The sequence below is a fragment of the Halichoerus grypus genome, chromosome 9 (genome assembly GCF_964656455.1).
Source record: "Halichoerus grypus chromosome 9, mHalGry1.hap1.1, whole genome shotgun sequence".
Taxonomy (NCBI): Eukaryota; Metazoa; Chordata; class Mammalia; order Carnivora; family Phocidae; genus Halichoerus; species Halichoerus grypus.
The window spans coordinates 45,119,514-45,123,791 of record NC_135720.1 but is presented as its reverse complement, the minus strand read 5'-3'; the positions used below and the strand labels follow the sequence as shown (position 1 = coordinate 45,123,791).

At 42.3% G+C, this 4,278-nt stretch overlaps 1 long non-coding RNA gene and 1 pseudogene across 1 annotated transcript; one reads left to right on the top strand and one right to left on the bottom strand.

Annotated features, from left to right (window-relative positions):
• Nucleotides 1-440: 440 nt before the first annotated feature.
• On the bottom strand, nucleotides 441-1,377 carry LOC118529415 (DNA repair nuclease/redox regulator APEX1 pseudogene; annotated as a pseudogene).
• A 24-nt stretch (nucleotides 1,378-1,401) lies between these two features.
• On the top strand, nucleotides 1,402-3,664 carry LOC144378963 (uncharacterized). Its single transcript, XR_013440906.1, has 3 exons — nucleotides 1,402-1,881; nucleotides 2,238-2,426; nucleotides 2,938-3,664. It is a non-coding gene; the product is annotated as an uncharacterized LOC144378963 (long non-coding RNA).
• Nucleotides 3,665-4,278: the final 614 nt, after the last annotated feature.

Below are 4,278 nucleotides of genomic sequence, written 5' to 3'. Positions count from 1 at the left end.
TTTTTTTGTCAAAGTAGACTTTAAAAAATAAGATAGACTAAAAGACATCCTCATATTTTATTTTATTTATTTTTTTGAAACAATGGCTCTTTATTTTCCTGTGGACAGTTCAAAGGAGGTTTAATATATATATGTGTATATATATATATGTGTGTGTGTGTGTGTGTATATAGATAGATAGATAGATAAAGAGATGCACACACACAAAAAAAGAGAGAAAATCTTGGGTTTAAAGGAAACCTAAGTGTCACTAGAAACCTGATTGAAGGATTCACACTTTTAGAAGGGAAATACAGTGCAGATTTCTCCAGAGAGCAGTTTTTAAAGAAGTTGCCAGCGTCGGGGGGGGGGGGGGGGGGGGAGGGGGCGTTACGTTTTAAAGGTAGTTTTAAAGGTGGGGCTTATTTCCTAGGCTTAAAATAATTTAGGGGAGGTGTCAGTCACAGTGCTAAGTTTAGGGTGACGGGACAGTAGTCACTGCCCAGGGCCTTGGAATGGATCTTGCTGTCACACAGTGCAGGTAAGAGAGAGGAATCACGGCGCCAACCAACATTTCTGGATTGAGCATTCATCACAGAGGCCCAAAGGGTGTAGGCATAGGCCACGTTGGGGTGGAGGGCCCCAAAACCGTCAGGCGGTGGCAGGGCCTTAGCGATTCCCCAAAGCCTTGACGCTTTTGTGGAGTGAAGCCAGCATTCTTTTTGTTTCCCTTGGGGTAGAGAAGGTGGATTTCTTCATGAGCCACACTGAGGCCCCCACATAGCGCGCAAGGGGCTTGCGGGAAGCCAAGCCCTTCAGGAACTCGCAAAAGGCTTCATCCCAGCGCTGCCAGGACTCCAGGCGCATCACACCTCCACCTGCTTTGGGTACCTAGGCTGTTCCCAGAACAAATGTGTCAAATTCAGCCACAGTCACTCGGCCTTCCTGATCATGTTCCTCGTCACCAATGCCATAGGAGGCTTTGAGTGGGTACTGGTGGGGGAGCAGGCCCACACCCTTGTACCCTTCCTTGGCTGAAGGTGCTCACCGGTACTGATGGGATAGTCAGGCAGCTCTTGAAGTTCAGCTGATAGTTTGTTCTCTGAACAGTCGGTCTCTCTGAGGCACAGGATATCTGGGGGGCTTCTTCCTATACCCAATCTAAACCTTTCTTTTTAATACAGGCTTGAAGCTCATCCACATTCCAGGAGCAGCTCTGGAGTGTGGCCGATTTACCACTGGGTGAGGTTTTCTGATCTGGGGGTGGGGGTCCTCAGACGGAACTGGTGCCTCTCCTGCTGCCTCTTTTTCATTTTTCTTTGCTCCCGCCTTACTCTTCTTGGCGTCCGGCTCAGTGTTGGGCTCTTCCCTGTCTTCTGCCACAGCTCCCTTTTCCCCACGCTTTCCCCACTGTAACGAATGCCCTTCTGAACGTGTACCATGTCGCCCACTGAAGCCGTATTTTTACTGTGTTACCTGCTTGGGTCCCAGCCTGCCTCCTCCTCTAAAAGACATCCCCAAATATTAGAAATTACAACTACTTGTCATAGTTAAGATCCCACAGCATGGCTTACAGAGAGCATAAGAAATAACCATCAGTGCAAAATCAGACTTTTGCGTTTTGTTTCTGGTCTCATCTTATACCCAAACTGTGAGTCACTTTGATTCTTATGAAGTAGAAATTCTTCATAAACATAAAAGCAAATTATTTACTAATTTCTTAATATTCATCTCTTAACTTAGTGTTATTATCTGGAATTTGCTCTTATTCATAAATGTTTGTGGTTTTTCAGGTGGTTGACATGAATGAAGTCATTGTAAACCTATAATGCTTTCAATTGGCTGGCTATCACTTTATATAAAATAAGCCTACTTTATCACCCTCTCCTAAAGAAGACAAAGGTTCGTCTGAAATAATTATTCCTGGGTGTGGAGATATAAAAGAGTCTAGAATAAATATTTCACGATCAATGCATCTTTCAGACAGCCAATCACTTGTCACTCACACTGCTTTTTAAACCCGAGCATTCTATGGAAGGAACAATGGAACTGTTGTTTTGTTTTGTTTTGTCTTCCAGCTTGGAGAATTTAAACAGATTTGTTTTTCACTTTTGATTAAATTTTGTCACTTTTTGGTTGAATGTTTATATTTTTGGAGATCACGCCTGTTTCCTTCTAGAACTAGAATTGTGTATTACAGAATGATACAGTTGAAAGGTACCCTGAAGTTGATCTAGCCCAATTCTCTTGTTTCCCAGTTGAGGAAACACCTCATTTCTTCACTTTTGTGCATATGAAGGCATCACCAAAATCAACGTTGCCTGCTTTGACATTTCCATTGCAAGCTGGACCAACCCTGGGTTGGGGAATAAACAAACAGGGACGGAAACAAGTCTATGATGCCATCAATCCAGCTGTTGGATTGTTCTTCCTCCAAATAATTTCAAGTAAGTTGCAGACTTAAATTCTTGAACTATATTCGTTTATTTCACTGAATAAAGATGGCTGATAATTTGTTTACTAAACTTTCTTTGGTTCTCTGTTAGATGATCAAGTCAAGGGTTAACACCCCATAGAGCACAATAGCCTATTACAGCAGTGAATTAGCGCCCTCTAGCACATTTCTGAGTCACTACTGCTAAAAAAATCTATAAACTATAACTGAAACCACGCTGGGTTCTTTACACAATCTTACTTTAATTCTCACAAAAATTGAATGACATCCATTGAGACAGCTGTGTAAGGAGAGAAAGCTAATATGCAATATGGTGAGGGCTACTTCGGGAGTGAGAAGAGCTGTGGACAGGGAATGACTGACTTTATTGAGTGACACTGTGATGAATAGGAAGAGGTCCTGGCCCTCTGGAAGCTCCCCGATTAGGAGAGACACAATTCCTGAAAGGAATGTTGCAATAGGCAACTTAAGAACTACTGCAGAGTTATTATCTTTTTTAATAGTGTGGGAACAAGGAAACAGAACCACTAACTCTGCTTGGGGGTTGTGAGGATAGCTTCAATGAAGAGATGACATTGGACGAAGAATTAAAGGAGAGTAGTTTGCCGGGTGAAGAACAGAGAAACGTCATTCAAAGCAGCAGTAGAAGCAAGTGAAAAGGCACATCATTGAAGAACACTCTGATACATAAGTATGGGTAATGTAGGAGGTCAGTGCTGTTGGAAACCGGGGTGCATGGGATGGAGTGGACAGAGGTGGCTGGAGCAGGACTGGGAAAAGCTTCTATGTCAACAAAGGGAATATGGAACTTGTCCTCTTGACAATGGGAGTATTGGGGGTTTTCAACTGGAAAATAGTGTAATTAGATTTCTTTCTTTTTCTGCCTTATAAGTTAAGAAATATAACCCACGGTCAGAAAACTACTAAACTACTAAAACTAAACTAAAAACTACTAAAACAAACATGCTGTGTAAAGCATAGTTATAAGGCAAACACTTCTATACCCTGCACCCTGGTATAGAAATATAACATTGTGAACACCTGCCCCATCTTTCTACCCCAGTTGTAATCCCATCCAAGCCCCAAAGACAATAACCACTGTCTTTGTGACTCTTCATCGCTACTTTGCTTTTCTTTACTGTTTCATTACTTGTATATACTTCCTCAGAAAATAACATTTTGTTTTAACTGCTTGTGAAGTTTTTATAAATGGAATCACACTTAAAATTTTCTTTGTGTTTGATTTTTACTGCTCCACATAATGTTTGTAACATTCGTCCTTGTTGGTTGTTGCCGTCGCTGCCATTTATTTACTTAAACTTGCTGAACAGCATTCTCCAGTCTGAATATTTTGCAATTTCTCTTGTATGTTGCTGTCGGATATTTGTTCTTTGACTTTTTTAAACCAGTTCTTGCCTGACACACATACTATTGCTATGAGCTTTTGTACTTTGTATCCTACTCACATGGGCAGAACAGTTTCTCCAGCCTACTTCGATTTCTTCCAGGAAGTTAACTCTGATAGGACTGTGTGGCATCCACCAGAGGGGAGTGAGGTGATAATGGGCTGGTCCACTTTCAGTGAGGGTGGAGAAGAGTTCCGATTGGAGGGATGGCCCCGAGGCAGCATGGAGCTGCGCAGGACATGGAGTGGCACCCACAGGTGACCCTGAGTTTTCTAGCTTAAAAGACTGATATCCTTACATGACAGAAAAATTCTGGAGGAGAAGTAAGTTTTAGGGGGAAAATGAGTTCTATTGTGGGTTTGAGGTGACTGCTGGACATATAAGCAGAAATGTCTACTAGGCAATCAGAAAGGCCTATTGAGAACTTAGGAGGGGAGG